Genomic DNA, 18,438 nt, shown 5'->3' with positions numbered 1-18,438 from the left:
GTCTTCATCAGGGTGCAGAGAGAGGTCAGAATCTCATGAGGTACATGAACGCAGGTGATTAACGACTAGATGTGAAAATTGCTTCAGACCAAAGCACCACAGAGGTAATTAGCAGTAATACAATTGTGAATTTTTAATGGCCATGCTGTTCCTTACAAATGGGCGCACAGGAACCTTAGACAAAGCATTACTTTGGCTTTCTATACAAATATCAAGGGATAACCACATTAAATACATAAAAATACATTAAAAAATACATTTAAATTTGTTGTCTCAGGGTTGAGCAAAATTTGTAATCAATGAATGAGTTCCTTTTTAATACATTTTGATCCTTTTATGAAAAAATTTGTTGATTTTCTATTAATTTGAGCCCTTCATCCCTTTTCATTGTCATTTTGAATCAAAATTGGCACACTTCACAAGAGATTAGAAGGAAATTTGAGGCAAAAATTATATATATTTATTCTACTTCCTTTCATTTAAATTTAAATTGTATTTCTGCAGCCAATTTCAGGCACCAGATTGGATTTCAAAAGCCATTCTCAATACAATTCTGAATGACATACAGCCCTGGAAGGCTGAGATGCCCTTTCTGTTAGATGCAGGTAGTTCACAAAGCACTGTGGATTGTGAAATCGAAACAGATTTAATATACAGGATTTGTGTAATAGCAATGGCTGCTACAGTATATTTATCCACCCTCTGAGAGGCAAAGCATCAAAGTGAGTCATCTGAGGGACATTCAGGGCCCAGGAGAAACTACTGCCGGTGGTTTTTGTTTCCATCCGTCTCTTGAAGGTCTTTCTAATGCTGTTATTTGTTGCCATGGAGACTGACTCTCTGAGTGTTGCCCTGGTAACAGTTCTGGTTGCCAGCCACCCACTGCTTGAAGCAGAAGAGTCTTTGCACAACCCGCTTTGCTCAGTATTTAGGAAAGGGTTAGTCAGCTGCTAAGCTGGCCAAAACAAATACCACAACGTGTCGGTTTGTGAAAAGGAGCGAGATCGTCAACATCTTATTATTTTGCTTTGATATTATTGGTTTCATTTGAGGACACATCTCATTACTTCTCATTGTTCATTGCCTTAGCATTTAGTTATTATCATGCTGGAAGGCTTCACATTGTTCAGCAGTCACTTGTTTCTCCGGAGACATTGCTTTGAATGAATAGCCTAAGTGAAATTAAATGAGGATGGCTGTAGACAGGTGATGAAGTTTAGTGGTTTAGCATCTGGTGCTGCTGTGTAAATGATATCCCAGCTGGGTCTGAAGTGAAGATGTGGAGAGCCGCGGCCGCCGCATGGATGGGAGGAAGTCATGTGTGATTTTGATGGTTATGTATACATCCTGTACCTTTTAGCTGTCGGGAAGCTGCTGTCAGTGGTCTCTTTCCAGATGAGGTGCAGATCCACTTTGTCCTCTTGTGTAAAAGGACACAAACTTCTTAGTGGGACATCTGTTAGTTGGCCCCAAAATAAAATTATGTCTGCATACACAATTAAAAATACTACATCAATTTCGGCAACAAAAACCACAGACTTCATTGGTTTCCACTAGGGCTGCAACAAATGATTATTTTGTTAATTATTCAACTAATCGTCAACTAATCATCAATTATTTCACAGATTAATCAGTAGGGTCTGATAGATTATTCAGATTTTGGGATTAGTTAAAATATTGGCCACTCACTGGACACTTTATTAGGTACATCTTGCTAGTACCAGGTTGGACCATCTTTTCTCTTCAGAACTGCCTTAATTCTTTGTGGGATCGATTCAACAAGGTGTTGGAAAGATTTCTCAGAGATTTTGGTCCATATTGACATGATAGTTGTCGCAGTTGCTGCAGATTTGTCGGTTGCACATCCATGATGTGAATCTCCCGTTCCACCTCATCCCAAATGTGCTCTGTTGGATTGAGATCTGGTGACTGCATGCCATTTGAGTAAAGTGAACTCATTGTCATGTTCAAGAAACCAGTCTAAGATGATTTAAGTTTGTCCATATTTTTTTTTTTTCATTGCTGTTGTTGTAATATCTGGGAAGCCAGAATGCCCATCCATCAACAGAAACATTTATTAGCTGAACCCTATTTGCTTTACGTGTTATTTATAGCAAACCATATTAAACATGGTTCATATGGTTCAAGTAGAATGCCATCCCAGTGTGTGCCGAACCGTGTGTAGAGAACCAGACAGTTATATTTTTTCAGTGATCCGTCCCATCCCTAAAATATACATATAAACCACTGTACCGTGCTGCTTATATTTATCATGCAAAAGAAAAATATAAAAGCCCCTTCCCATGCCCAAACCGTGCTGCCTGTGGATGAGCATCTTGAGTGTCCAGCTCCAATTCACTGTTGCTGAGTGAAAGGAGAGTTTCATAATGTCAGGACACGCATTTATACAACACTTTATTCAAAAGGAAGAGCTGTGCGTAATAAGTCATTACGTTATTTCTGCGTCATTGCACATGCGCAGCTGTAATCAGGCCATAAAAGTTAGGCCCGACAGGACCTGAGCCCGACCGGTTCCGCAGAGCTCCATCACAGCAATGTGGTAATGTTTAGGTTCTTTCTACGAGCAAGTGGCAGTTCAGTACCCCTGTGAATGGTCTGGAATCAAGAGAAGCACAATGGGAGAGAAGTTCTGAAGTTGAGTGAGAGTGAAGTGATTCATCCTGGCAGACAAAACTCCCCCTTCCATGTGTCTGTCAGAATCTTGTTCAGGCGCTGTTTATGTGAGTGCAGTATTTACAGTATGCTTCATTAATCTGATTGTTTGTCAGGATCCATCATTTATATCCATTAATTAGCTCTTAAATAAATAATTCAGACATGGATCATTGCTAATGAAGGTTCTTGTGGATCCAAAGTATTAGGTTCCACTGGGAGGGTCCTGTAGCATCTAAAGTCATCTGGTTATAAATGATGATCGTGTGGTTAACTTCTTCAGGGCCTGTAAAACTTGACCTTAGGGTTCTCAGCCATTATGAAAAATGACTTGCCACACCATGTTGCATTCCACTTTTGCCTGTTTACCTTTATGTTCACACAGTAGCTGAGGTTGCAAACTGTTTTGCACTTTTTATTAAATTCATTCTCCATGGAAGTACACCGCGTTCAAACGTTTGGGGTTGGTATTTTAAAGTTACAAAAATGTTCTTTAAAAAGTTATTTGAAGTCTCTTAAGGCTGCATATATCTGATCAAAAATGCATTAAAACTATTATGAAATATTTATAACTACAAAATGTTATTCTTTGATGGCAAAAATAAGTGTTCAGTGTCACATGATCCTTTAGAAATTATTTGAATAAACCTTATAAATGCTGATTTGGTGAGCAATAAAATTTCTTATTATCAGTGTTGAAAATAGTTTTATTTAAAAAAAAAATCTAAAAAAACTTTTTTTTTCCGGAAAAAAAGAAATAGTGATATTTCTAAAAATATTTGAAATAGTGATAGAAAAGATGTTAAACATTCTGTAAATTTAATGAATGCTTACTGAATAAAAGTAGTAATTTATTTAGTGTATATTGTCATTTTTAATTTTCCAAATGTTATCTATATTTGTTGCATGCTGTGTGAATTCCATGCTTTTTTCCAGGCCTGCTCTTGTTTAGCTGCTGTAACACCTGCATTTCCCTAAATATAATGAATGAAATGATCACTTAAGAGGAGTCAGCAGTAGTCAGTTTGATTTCAGTGGCATTGTAGAAACTAATTTCATCTGCTTTGATCACCTCTCCACATCTACAGCTGGAATCTGGGACTTCTTCTGTCAGGAGTGAGCTATAGCTAGTGAAATCCTCTCTCCCTGGATCTGTGTCTGGGGCTGTTACCATAATGATCTCATGGGGCTTTTTTTTTTTCTTTTTTAGGCATGTGAAAGTGAGGGTGATTTACAATTGGGGAGGAATACTTAAACACATTCACAGACTGCTGATCAGTTCTTTTTGCTGTTGTATTCCATTGAGCCATTACAGCTGGTCTGAACCTGTCTCATGTAATGTAACGATTTTCTTCCTGAACTGGTTGTATGTGGACAAATTAGCTGATTATTGATTACCCCTGCATTGTTAGTGTTGAGCAACATATATATGATTAAATTTAGTCATGACGGAAGATTATAAGGTATAGACAGATCTGGACGAAAACAAAACAGGTTAAAAACAGTGCTATCCTCCTTCTGATTAATTTCCCCTAGCACAAGGATACTGTCAAGTTGAATTTTAACCTTTACTTCTTTAGAAATGCCCCAAGCTGCTATTGTCCTTGACTGCCATCTTAAGTAATTTTGTTCTCAATTTCGGTCTTCCTTTCTTCTTGTTCTTCTTTCAGTCATGTCTTTCTGGATCCACCCCCTCTCTTGTAAATCTTTCACAGCCTCCTTCTCATTCCCTGTGGGGGAGTCCATATGTGAGGAGGATATTAGAGGAGCTGGGGGTGGAAGCCCATTTAGTAGAGAAGCACGGCTGTTTACGAGAGGAAAACAGACCCTGTTGAAAGGACCATTGTCTGCTGCAGTCTGTGTGTGTGTGTGTGTGTGTGTGTGGATGTGGCTGTTAAACCATTGCAAACTATTTTATATACTCCTAGAAACACACATGAACAAATTGATGCAGGGAAAATCATTGTATAGCAATTAAACTATGATTTGGCCATCTGGTGTCCGGTATCTGTGTTTTCTGTTGGACTGGAGCTGGGAAACGGCAGCTGGGTCGGGGTCACATTTCCTGCTTTATGACTGAGGGTCCTTCAGTACAAAACATGCATCACATAGACAAAAAAATCCCAAATTTGTCTCCTGAAAAAAGAAAGAAAATTCCTTGCTGGAAAATCCATCTTAATATGGTGGCTTGTACATGCAGCTTGTTTGTAGTTGTTCCAGGATGGTCATTTGGTGGCCATTACCTGGTGCATGGAAACAAAAAATTAAAAGTTCAATGTAATAATGGATAATTTGCCAAAGTGGCCAGGCTGGTATTTGACTAATGACTTGCTTAAACCATGCACTGGCAGTCTGGCGAGTTGAAAAGACAAGTTTTGTTTGCAAACAGTATGTGTGAAAGATGAGTCAGTGCCATTAGATTGCTAAAAGCCGGGAAGACACCTTCATTATGGATGCAGTTTGCAGAGATGAAGGATTTTGCCTGTGGTGTGTCTTTGAAGTACTCCAGGTTCCTTAAGAGAAGAGGACAGACCTTTTCAAATCTCTGAATGAAGGTGAATGGGAGCAAAGAAAGTGAGAGAAATGTGGAAGAGAAATTGCACAGGAAAGAGTCAGACAGTGGCAACCAGAACAGAGAGATGATCAATCTACAGCTTTAAGCCAGATACTTTGTTTACTTTGCATTGAAGAAGACAAGGCTGTATCTCTCTGTACTTTCTTTCCCTCACACACTCTCAGATGTAAAACTTAAAGTAAACCTAGTAAACTGCCTACCTAGACATTTTAAGTCATCATGTAAAAATGTAGATTTCAAGGCTTTCGATATTTTACTGTAAAAGTAAAAAAAGACTAAATTGAGATTTTTTTTTTCAGTGTGCATCCTAAGATACCATGATTTAAAGGCACATTTTGAGGCAGAATCGCATGTCTCCTATGCAGATAATTATATCCTAGAATGCATTGCTACGAGTTCAGTTAAAAATGTCTCCAAGGTGGATATGCAAACTTTAAATATACATATGTGAAAATGTCAACTGGAATGAGATGTCCGAATAGCTCTCAGAGGTGAACTGGAGCTTTTCGGACATCTCATTGCAGTTGTCGTGCTGGTGTAGAAGTGGGATCTCTTTATATGGAGCTAATCAAAGGGAATGTCCTGTTATGTTAGTTGTTGTGTGCAGTTGCAGGTCGGGCCAACTGGGCAGTGTTGGGCAGCCGCACCCTGGAGTTCAGTGATGTGGGCAGGGTAAGCGTTGCTCTGAGCCATAACAGGGCTTGGTGCTTTTTCCATTCTACTTGAATGCTTTGAAAGCAGCTAATGACCTCAGAAGAAAACCTTTTCTGGTGAAAAACACAGATTAAACCATTAAAAACTAGTTAGCTGGTCTCAACCATGCTGAGTCCCATTTATGCTATCTTATGATGATGAGTAAGTGATGATCAAGTTTTCACAAGTTTTTTTTATCACTTTAACTTTTTATTTCTGCATGGTTTATATCAGAGTTTTATATGTCATGCTGTCTATACACATTTCATTTATATTAAGGTAGTATTTTTATCTTCATGTTTTACACAGCTTTTTCTGGCCTTTGTCATCACATAAAATCCAGTTTAAGTTGCTATTTATGTGTTTGGAAACATGGTACCTGATTTCTAACTGGCTTAAGGAGTACTAGCTGCTAGAACATCTTAGACCAGCAACAAACCAGGTTATGTCATTCATGTTTTTGAATCATGGTAGCCAGCTTGCTTTATCCAAAACACAATTACCAGTTTAAACTGTATTTTCCAACAGGAGTCCCTTTCTTTCTTCAAGAATTGCCCCTTTTTACAGTCTCCCACCCTCATATGTATAAGTCTCTGCAATGAATCTGCCCATGGGATGAGTATTTCACTTGAGAGGAATTTCCTGTGCTCTTCACAAAGCAGAACGGAGGCAGGGAATAAAAGGCAGAGATGGGGAGAGAGAGAGAGAGAGAGAGGAAATAGGAATTTGGAGCTCCTTTTGACGCCTTGACTTGAGCTGACTAATTTACTCCAGCTAGATCTTTACTTCTCTCCTCTCTCTTCTCTCTCTCTCTCATAAAGTGTAAGGTCATAAAGTGTAAGGTCATAATTATATGTAGGTGCTTGTGCTGAATAGACAGGTTTATTGCGGAAGCCTGTTGACTTTTGACCGGTCAGGTCTCCACTGGTCATCTTTGGTTCTGTTTGCTTTTACACCCACTCAGAGTACTGCAGTGTTGTTACATCTTTGACTCTGTGTGTCTCGCTCAAATTGCAGTGCATTATTATATTTGCTTCTGAGGCATTTTCTTTGCTGCTTTAGTGTAGTGGTTAACAAACTGAGCTGGTAATCTAAAGGTTGTAGGTTCAAACCCTGCAAGGGGAGATCCATAGAGTGTCACATTTGTACCCTTGAGCAAGGCACTCAACTCCTCCATCGTGTTATTTAATATGGACTATCCCGGAAATGCCATTTTAAGGAGTGTTTACTCTGAAATTATTCTGCAGAGACAATGTGTAAGAAAGAGAGCCGCACTTAATCCAGATCGAGTTGATAGACTGGTGTTTCTTGCAAACAATATTAAGAAATGAATTAGGCTAGGCTATATACTTTACTCCTGCTGCTGTTTAAGTTGTCACGTTATTGTTTGTGCCTCTTCTGAATCGTTTTTTTCTCTCTTTTAATTTAGCCTAATGTTGTGGGATATGCATGGTGGCACTTAATATAAGTTGATATTCTAAATTTATAACCTGCTGTTTGAAACATTAAGTAAAAATAATAATAGTCCAGATAGTCCTGTTTATGACTCACTGTTAAACATTTGTGATTGAATCTCTATTATGCTATGGTGTTTTTCTTTTTTGTGTTTTTTTTTTTTATGCGCGGGGAGGAGGGCACGTAGATATTCAAATATATTCAAATACATTTCATGATATTCGATATCCGTTTGAATTAAATTTTTCTCAAAAGTGAAAGCCCTAATGACAATTTGATAAGATGTACACAGTGGAGAAATCGTGCTTTGCTTTCCTTTTGACCATACATTGCACATTACTTTATAGCTTGATACAATTAGACTGCAACTAATTCATTGCAATTAACAGTAAGCATGCTGTGATGACTTAGTTAGTCTTGGCTAGTGTGATATGACACCATGAAGGCTTTTATAAATAAATCACTGTTGCAACTAAAGTGAGCCGTAAGAGTTATTTTATAATCAGTAACTGTAGTTATGAGTCTCACACATGAATAATAATCATGTTATGGTAATGCTTGTGATCCTTCTGGGTGTTAAAGAGTGGCAGTTGTATGGTATTTTCCCTTGTCATGTCTGTCATGTGATCTGACATCATCCTCTGGCTCCTTGGAGATTTTTTCCGCAGCTCTCAGGCTCGACTGTGGGCCATTTGTCAGTCTTGATGTTTATCTCTTTAGAGCTGAATCTCAGAGATGGCAGGACTCCAGGCAATGAGATGAATGACCCAAATCCCAGTGGTTCAACTGTACTTCTGCTTCACAACTAAATCATTTTTTCTTTTGTCAAAAACATAAACAAACATTTCAATGCCATGGACCCACAATTAATGATTCCCATTGGGAAGGATCACATTTAAATTATAAAGGCAGATGAAAATTCTGTCATTAATAACTCTCATTATCTCACCCTCACGCCGTTCCAAACCCATAAGACCTTTGTAACTTGTTAATCTTTGGAACACAAATTAATTTTTTTTGATGAAATCTGAGCGCTTTCATAGATTATTGATTATTATCGTTATTTATTGATTTACTTTTAAAACCCCTGTAATAGACAAAAGTGGTTAACTGAGAAGGAATCTGTTTAACTAAAGTGGGCATTTCTAACTGATCACATCAAGCTTAAGTCTTAGTGAGAGATGTCTAATACCTGCTGATAACATCTGACAGCTGTGCCATTGGCCATCTGCTGTCCAGGAGGCTCTCAGATAGATCCTAACAAGAGGCTGCCAAACTGAAATCATTCAATCAATCTATCCTTCCATCCATCCATCCATCCATCCATGTCATACTAATTTGTTTGCTTTTAGATTTGCTTTTCCAGATATTAATCCTGATGTGAGATGTGAATATTTTTCAAATTAAATCCTCTAATTAATTCTGTGCTGTTCATAACATCTAATAATCATGAGCCTGGGTAATTTCACTTCTGAGCTCAATGATGAATAGAAACTGAATAATCTTTCCAAAGTCTGTTGGAATGTTTGGCCCATTTTTCAGTTTTTGTCTGATTTGAAATGCATGGATAACATTGGATTTGGGCCTTGTGAGCTCTCTCTGAGCTAGCTTGAGTTTTCAACTGTCTTTGATGCATTTCTATATTTTAGTTTTTTTCTTAGCAGCTTAGCTTATCACTTAGCAGCTGCGCGCAGACAGCAGTCATTTTCTAGTTGAATTGTCCAACAGTGAAGGGACACCCAGCAATCTTTTGAGAATAGAAGTATGTTTTTACGAAGGAGGGAGAGGTATCACTGAGCTCTGCTACATTAGTGCTATGGTCACTAGTCTATGTGTTATCATGATATCCTACTTAATTGAGATGAGAAATAACCCTGCCGAGAATCACTTGTTTGACAATTTTTATAAATGCTTTAGTTACAGTATGGCTGAGTTTGCATTCAGTGATTACCTCACCTGTCAATGTACTTCACTTCAGTTCATTTCAGTTGGTCATGAAATATTTACTGTCCCTCTTACTCAGGGTCTAATCATATAAGCTGTCCCAGAGGTTTTTTTTTTTTTTTTTTTTTTTTTTTACAGCATAATATCTATCATGACAGTGTGGTTTTTCTTCTTTACAGTAAATTCTCTAATTCCATTATGTTTTGTTTAGCATTGAACAACAGTTAGTTTTGGTTTATTTATTTATTTATTTGTTTGTTTTCAGGCTTTATTTTGTGTGCATCGTGGTTGGAATTGTTCAATCTATTCGCAAGTTATATTGTTATTTAAGTAGGATGTGACGTGGCATTCCTATTGAATGTACTTGATTATTCTATCAAATGACTCATTATATAAGTTACATAATGATTCATTCAGGAATGAAGCAAGTGAGTCATTGAATCATTTACTCTAACGAATAGTTCATTGATTCATTCACTTAACCAATTTGTTCAAACACACTAATTCATGCAGCAATGAGTCTGTTGTTATGAAAGAGTCATTCACTCAGTCTGTTCATTCAAAAACACTGATCCGTTTCGTAACCCCTCTACTGTTTGTTTTTCAAAGAAAATCATTTCTTTGGAGCTATTTTCGTAACACAACAGACAAAGCAACTGGCAGTATGTTGCCTAAAATGTAAGTTACTTAGTATTTACTTGTATAAAAGCAATATCAAGTTTGCAGTCATGCTGTTGGTTTGTATGTCAACATGGCTGTGAGTCAGCCAATGATATTTGGTAGAACTCTTGCTCCTGCGATGTTTGTTTAATGTGATATCGCTTATGGTTTTATCTAATGCACTTCATAGTAGTCAGTTACTCCAGAGTAATCTCTGAGTTTGTTTTGCCCCAGGTTGCAGATTTTGTGGCTGATGGCAGCTGTCGCTTGCACGATTTCACACTGTAGTGTGTCACAGTGTGTCTTATGATCCCACTGACCACTAGGATAAACCAACATGTTTGAAAAACTCACTGTGTTGTTGTAAATCTGCGTGCATGTCCTATAGACTTTATATCCTAGTGCATCTAGCAGTAAATCAATTATTCAATGCAAACCATACGAGTCAGGTGTTAACTCAGTGACCCATGGTTGTTGGAGAGGTGATTATTTCACACCCTGTTAAAAGATTAAGGTCAATGTTGTTGTCAGTGCTTCTACAAACAAGAGCTTGACAGAATTAGTGTCCAGTTCAGGCACCTCGCGGGTTTGTTCTATCCCATATTTCTCAAGGATTACAGTATATTAGGTGGTCAACACTTTAGAAAAGGGTTCATCCAAATGACCATTGGCTGCACTACTGATTTTTATAGTAATTTTATATTATAACTGTCATTAAAAATAATTTTGCACCTCGGCATAAATTCAATATATAACAAAAAATAAATTCCAAATGTAAATATGTGCTGCAAAACTACATACAGCTTTAAAGTTTGTATTCTTTTAAATCAAGTTAAGTTCGTTCAATGCTAAGAGGTCATGTTGTCACATATTAATCTTCATCACACGTCTTTACCTGATATGAATTTGTAGGTCAGAGTTCACCACTCCTTCATACTGTAATTTGGCTTATATTTCTCATAATTTTGTTAATTTCTATACCACACAGCAATTTAAATACTAAAATCTACCAGAGTTTGTGTGAAATTGTTTGAATAATGTTGTTTGTTTCAGTCTTTGTGCTCTTGACTTTTAGCCAATTAGAGCGTGTGTTTTGTGCCTGTGCATGTATTATGCAATTTTGTGCGGTTAACCTGCACATATTGATTAAAGGCCTGGTCCAGATGAAAGCCCTGTTATGTTAAAGTTTCTTTTTTTCCCTGCTCTGCTCTTAAGATCTTTAGTGGTGAAACACCTCAGCCTCTCTCTCTTCATCCATCCACATTCGCTCGAGACCAATTAGTTTGTGTGGAGACTGTATGTAGATGTGCTTGTGGGCTGTTTTGGAAGAAAACTTAGGGGATAGTCTTGGCAGAAAGCTTAATTATTGTGTGAATATGACCACTGTGTCATTTAGCCCTATTGTCCAGAAGCCAAGCTATTCCACTTTAGCAGGTCACTTTATTTAGGGCTGTCACTTGAAAACACAGAGCAGAAAAAATGGCGGAATTGTGCAGAAATTATAGTAAAATGTGTTTAATAGAGTTCAAATTACCCTAAATATTTATGAGGTGGGCCGTTCGGCTCTGTCTAGGTGTTTTTGTTGTTTTATCTTAGAATGCCAAAGATTTTCTGGAAATTTATTTTAGAATTTCAACTGAAATGTAACAAGATATATATTCATGTTTGGAGATCGAGGTACCATAAAGAGACGTCCAACCCCAGATTAAATAGACAAATGTACACGAAAGCTTGTACATGCTCTCTGACTCCCGATAAGCATTTGTGATTTGCATTTTACAGACACTTTTATTCAAAGCAATTTTTTCTTTTACCAGTATATGTGTTCTCTGGGAATTGAACCCACAACCTTTTGTGCTACTAACACAATGCTCTACCACTGAGCCACTGAACAGCATACGGAGAAACCTTGTTGTACCTTCAGCGGTTTCACCATAAGATTAGACCTCAGCATCAAAGACAAGATAGTTTCTCATAAGAGAGGAGAGGCCTAAATTGCCACTTGATAACAAATACACCAGCTTTGTAAGCAGAAGTGTGTGATATAATGAAAAAGTCTGATGTTTGTAGGTCTCAGGTGGGAGTCCTGTCAGTTTACTCATGTTTGGCGGTCTTGAGGCTGTGTATAGAGAGGGGATTAGATCCAGGGTGCAGCTGCTGTTTGCTGGATTAGAGGATGTCTCTCCTCTTCACACTCACCCCACAGGAGGCCTAACCTTAGGGCAGCTTGTCCTCCTCGATGCAGTCTGGAGTTTGTGTGGGGTGGAATAGCCATCAGGCTAATTAGGATTGATCCACCATAGCAGAGGCATGGTTCAGTCTGTATACATGAGCATCTGCTGTGGGGACACTATGATATGCTGGTGTAGGGAAGATTATGACTAGATCCTGCTTGGGAGGAGATAGATTTGTTGTTCTAATGACTGAGAATAGATGTGGGTTGATGTTCAATACTTCACGTTATATTATTGCTTGATATTCATTGAAAGGTTTTTATAATTTCACTTAAAAGTCATTATAATATAATGTCATATATTGTAATACCATGACATTACAGTTTCATTGAAATGATAATATTTATTTATTTATTTAAATCATATTTATTTACTTTTCATTTACTGGGTTTATTAGTAAAAAGAAGAAAAAATATCATTAAATAGATTTTTTTTTACAGTATTATTTGGATGTTATATTATAGTATATTAAATATATCAGTGTAGGGAAAATGGATGTGTAAGGCAACATAGTTTCCAAATATCAGATTTCTGATTTAGCACTACATTAAAGGAAGGAATTCTTAGAGGAAATTCTGTTATCATTTATTCATCCTCATTTCATTCCAAACTCATTCTGGATGCACTGTCCCTTTGAGAAGAACAGTGCCTCCTTTATTTCTAATAGGTCTCAAACGATTGATTGGAACTGTTTAAGGTTGGAGGCCTTGTTCTTAGCCATCACTCTTGGGGGGGTTTCTATTCAGTCAATATGTGGATAATCATGTCCACAGTTTGAACCGCTTTGCACTCTGCAATATATGTTAACAAAATTACAAACCGCTGTAATTGTAACTCTTTTCTTATTTGTGTACAGTTTTGAATGCACTATATGAAATAAAACTCTATAAGAAGCAAGTCAGTGTCTAATCTTCTTAATTATATGAAATGTTATATATAATTTATATGAATATAAAATCATTTCAAAATAATTTAAATCATTATTATTTAGTTTATGTAAAATGTATATTATGTCCTCACATTTGAAACCCCTAATCTTTGTAACTGAGGTGAACTACAGATACCCCCTCCTCATTGTGTAGGAACCACATGAATTTTAATACAGCTTAACACTTCATTAGGGAAGACAGTCAGGGAAAACAATGCAAATCAGTATGCAGACAAATAAGAGTGCTCATGTTTGCTTTACATGGCTCAGACATACGTGTTTTTGAATTATCGTGGCCCACCCTCATCCTACTCTATGCGGCGCTGACACACCACACACGGCTAAACCCATCAGACACGCTATTTCGGGAAGGCAGACACCCATGTTACCAAGAAAATGCATGAATATGAAGCAGGCCTCAGAGCCTTGGAAGCTATGAGCATGAAAGAAGATTGATTCAGTGGTCGGGGGACAATCATCTGTATGAGGTTTGGGGTGGGGTTTTTAGGAGGGTTAGAGGGTTCTCTGCCCATCTGCAGTGCCTTCAGAATCCCACATTTGTTGAGATGATGATGATGATGATGATGATGGGAGAGAGCATGAATAGCCCAAGGGGAAGGATGAATGAAGACAAATCTTTGTTCTGCCCTAATAATGACGGTCAGCAAAATATTAGCAAATTGAAAGAGAGAGAGAGAGAGAGAGAGAGATAGAATTGGGCTGAAGAGAATAATAAGAAGTCAATGTTTTGAAAGAATAAATCAAATGAAAATGATTTTTTTGTCATAATTTTTAGCACTTTTAAAAACTAAAAAATTGTTAGTTACTGAAATAAAGCTGAAATAAAATATAAAATTAGATGGAAAAACATAAAATGAGAATTAAAAAAAAAAATCTAGTCAAATTGCAAAAAGCTAAATGACCAAAACTACAATTAAAATATAAAAATGAAAATATAAAAATAAAAGCTAATTTTAAGCATTATAAATATTATAATAATATATAAATAAAACAAAACACTGTATGCTGTATTTTTTTTATCATTATGTTTATTTATGTTTTTATGTTTGACATTTCAAACAAAGATTGTAAGATTCTTCATACAGCTCTTTTCCATTCAGCCAGATTTCATAGTGACTACGGATGTCAAGCTCAAAAAAGGACACAAATATAGCCATAAATACCATGGTCCAAATTATTATCTATATTCCATGTTTCATAAAATAAATAACAGTATATGGGTTTGAAATTACATGAGGTTGAGTATAAAATGACAGAATGTTCATTTTTGGTTAAACTATCCCTTTAATTAAACAAATGGGGCACTATAAATTCCAGCTGAATTAAAACCTGACTTTAAATCCTTGATGGTTCGGATCCAATATAAGGATAAGGATAAGAAGGATGAGAAGACTTGTTCATGGTTGGTCTAGTGTAAATGTGCAACACTGTAGACCCAAATGTTGTCTTTACTTATATGATAAGGTAATGTTGACTAAACATTAATTACAGTTTTATGTTTTGGGCACATAAATCAAAAACAAAATAATTAGATCATTAGATCATTAGAATTAGATAATTACAAAAGACTAGTCTCTCTTCGTTTTGTCTGTAAAACAACAGATAAAATAAATTATAAGTAAATAAAAAATACCAAAAAATAAATAAAAATAGATCTCTCAAGGTCTCAGCATCTTCAGTTACCAGTTTGACTTTATTTCATACAAAAGAGACTAAGATGTTCATGTTTTAGTGAAAAGTAAAAGTTTAGTAAAGTTTGGTGTCACCGTGATAGAGATCATTGTTTGCTTTAGTTGGGCTCTTGAACCTTGATTTCTTAAGTCTTTCTAGAGCATATTCCATAAAGCAACAAAAGCAAGAGAAAATCTGATCAGATGATATTGGTAACTTATTGTTGATGATACAGTCATTACTTGATTCAATTGAGGGAACAAGTTTATTCAATCAGTTGAGTTGAGTCAACTTATTGAGGGTTCAGTGTCGAATAAAGGCCTCATTCACCTTCACTAGTAAACAGAGAGCTGTTTGGAGGACTTAATGCATTGTGCATGAGTCAGCGAGGGGAGGGAGTCAATATTGAGCCCATCTGAACACCAGCTTCTGTCATATTTCCAATCAAAGTTTCCTGTCTGCATTGCTCTAGTATTTCATATGGTCTGTGACAATTGTGGCCAACATGGGAATAGTGAGAGAAGAGATTCTGTAAAGCTGAAAAAAAAAGAGAAGTAAATTAGATTAAATAGATTGGAGCTCCCTGCTGTGTAAAAACAACAAAGTGCAACAAATTGTTTAGCACACTTTCATAAATATTCTTACAGAAGGACTGAGTTGGATCTCCTCAACAGATTTCTTTTGCTATTATCAGGGACTTATTTATTAAAGTACACTATCTATCTTTCTATCTATCTATCTATCTATCTATCTATCTATCTATCTATCTATCTATCTATCTATCTATCTATCTATCTATCTATCTATCTATCTATCTATCTATCTATCTGTCTGTCTGTCTGTCTGTCTGTCTGTCTGTCTGTCTGTCTGTCTGTCTGTCTGTCTATCTATCTATCTATCTATCTATCTATCTATCTATCTATCTATCTATCTATCTATCTATCTATCTATCTATCTATCTATCTATCTATCTATCTATCTATCTATCTATCTATCTGCCTGTATGTCTGTCTGTCTTTCCGTCCCTCCGCCCCTCCGTCCTTCAATCTATCTACATTTTTGATAAAGGAATGTAGATCCCACCTTACAGTTAAAAGCCTGACATTATATTCTTGTTTGTGATTGAAGCTGAAAAACTGTTTATGATGCCATTATTGTCAGATTTTATTTTGAGAGCTGTACCTGTATGGCTATAAATATTGTCCAAGGGTTGTTTCAAAAATGCTTGCCAAGTGGACTTACTTGCATTTGAAGAATCTTTGGTTTGATGTCAGCTTCATGACCAATGGTGTGAGTTTTGGGTGGGGCTGTGTGCTTGTGTTTGAGTGAATATCAGATTGTTTGGGAAAACCTGTTTGGAACCTATCATTTTCTTTAACTGTTAAAATGTAGAGATACTGTATTGTTGAAAAAGCCTTCATTGCCTTTCTGCAATGTCATTCTTTAGTTCTGCACTCCGTTATAGCTTTAGAGCATTTGAGCTGGTTCTGGAACATTCTACTCACTCACTGGGTCATTAATTTTTTACTTTGCTCTTGGTTACAGTCTATAAGGCTGTTAATTATATTATCATCTCACAACTCTACCTTTCTCTCTCTCTAACACACACACATATCCCAACCCCCCACTTATACTGCTCTCACACTTGTTTGAAGGTGGCAGAATGAAAAGCACATACTAAACTCACACATGTGCATCTCTGTCCATCGACGAGAATCATGTGTTGTAGCTGTCGAGTTCACGTGAATTAAATTAGGCAACTCTGAGGACACCTTGAGCTCACCTGCTACATTTCTTTACTTTTCTCTCTCTCTCCAGGTCCATCTGTGTTTCTCGCTCTTCCTCTGTGCTACACGCTGAAGAACAGGATCCTACACCCAGATCTCATCAGGTAGGCTCTTTATCCTTTTTTGTCGCTTTTCTTTCTGTCTCTCTCCTGTTTCCTGCCTCTCTGCTCACCGTGCTGCAGAGATGCTGCATCACTGTGTGTAACGCTCTGGCACATAAGGTGTGTGAAAATCTGACAGGCTGAAATGGGCAGTACCAGCATTCTGATTTAACAGCCCTCTGTATATTTACATTTCCTCCTCCCCTCTTTTTTTGTGAATTAACACTTAATTTATAAATCATTTGTCTGTGTATTGTTTTCTGCAGTTTTTCAGCAGCATATATGTACCCATTAACTATTCATGCTCTTGTAGCTCTACATGCTTGACACATTGAAGCAGATGTGTTTTATGTGTGTCATGTAATTCTGTGTGTGTGTGTGTGTGCATGTGTGATTGCTGTTCAGGATAACATGCTTGTTGGATTCAGGGTGACGTGATGATGTTTGTCTAGACACCTGCCATTAGCATCATCAGACTGTCTAGGTACATAATGGTGATGGTGGCAGTGATTTAATGATGATTTAGGTCACCATGGGTTGGTAATATAACAAAAATCATATATCACACTCTGAGTGATTGTATATCATGATAACTGTATACATACATACATGTATACACTCACCTAAAGGATTATTAGGAACACCATACTAATACTGTGTTTGACCCTCTTTCGCCTTCAGAACTGTCTTAATTCTATGTGCCATTGATTCACCAAGGTGCTGAAAGCATTCTTTAGAAATTTTGGCCCATATTGATAGGACAGCATCTTGCAGTTGATGGAGATTTATGGGATGCACATCCAGGGCACGAAGCTCCCGTTCCACCACATCCAAAAGATGCTCTTTTGGGTTGAGATCTGGTGACTGTGGGGACCATTTTAGTACAGTGAACTCATTGTCATGTTCAAGAAACCAATTTGAAATGATTCAAGCTTTGTGACATGGTTCATTATCCTGCTGCAATTAGCCATCAGAGGATTTTACATGGTGGTCATAAAGGGATGGACATGGTCAGAAACAATGCTCAGGTAGGCTGTGGCATTTAAACGATGCCCAATTGCCACTTAGAAGCCTAAAGTGTGCCAAGAAAACATCCCCCACACCATTACACCACCACCACTAGCCTGCACAGTGGTAACAAAGCATGATGGATCCATGTTCTCATTCTGTTTATGCCAAATTCTGACTTTACCATCTGAATGTCTCGACAGAAATCGAGACTCATCAGACCAGGCAACATTTTTCCATTCTTCAACTGTCCAATGTTGGTGAGCTCGTGCAAATTGTAGCCTCTTTTTCCTATTTGTAGTGGAGATGAGTGGTACCCGGTGGGGTCTTCTGCTGTTGTAGCCAATCCGCCTCAAGGTTGTGTGTGTTGTGGCTTCACAAATGCTTTGCTGCATACCTCGGTTGTAATGAGTGGTTATTTCAGTCAAAGTTGTTCTTCTATCAGCTTGAATCAGTCGGCATTTTCGCCCACAGGACTGCCTCATACTGGATGTTTTTCCCTTTTCACACCATTCTTTTTAAACCCTAGAAATGGTTGTGAAAATCCCAGTAACTGTGCAGATTGTGAAATACTTTGTGAAATCCTAAATGCATTGAACCAACTGCCATGAGATTGGTTGATTAGATAATTGCATTAATGAGAAATTGAACAGATGTTCCTAATAATCCTTTAGGTGAGTATATATAT

At 37.2% G+C, this 18,438-nt stretch overlaps 1 protein-coding gene across 11 annotated transcripts in view; it reads left to right on the top strand.

The window, feature by feature from the left end:
- Positions 1–18,438, top strand: part of LOC113053035 (microtubule-associated protein 2) — an 86,687-nt gene that overhangs the window by 15,056 nt on the left and 53,193 nt on the right. For all 11 annotated transcript variants that reach the window (XM_026217644.1, XM_026217642.1, XM_026217641.1 and 8 more), the window contains exon 2: positions 16,673–16,745. The gene's annotated coding sequence lies outside the window, so the exon portion shown is untranslated. The remainder of the gene's footprint in view (positions 1–16,672; positions 16,746–18,438) is intronic.

This window comes from Carassius auratus, chromosome 34 (assembly GCF_003368295.1).
Source record: "Carassius auratus strain Wakin chromosome 34, ASM336829v1, whole genome shotgun sequence".
Taxonomy (NCBI): Eukaryota; Metazoa; Chordata; class Actinopteri; order Cypriniformes; family Cyprinidae; genus Carassius; species Carassius auratus.
The sequence above is the reverse complement of the archived record's forward strand: the minus strand, read 5'-3'. Positions and strand labels throughout refer to the sequence as shown.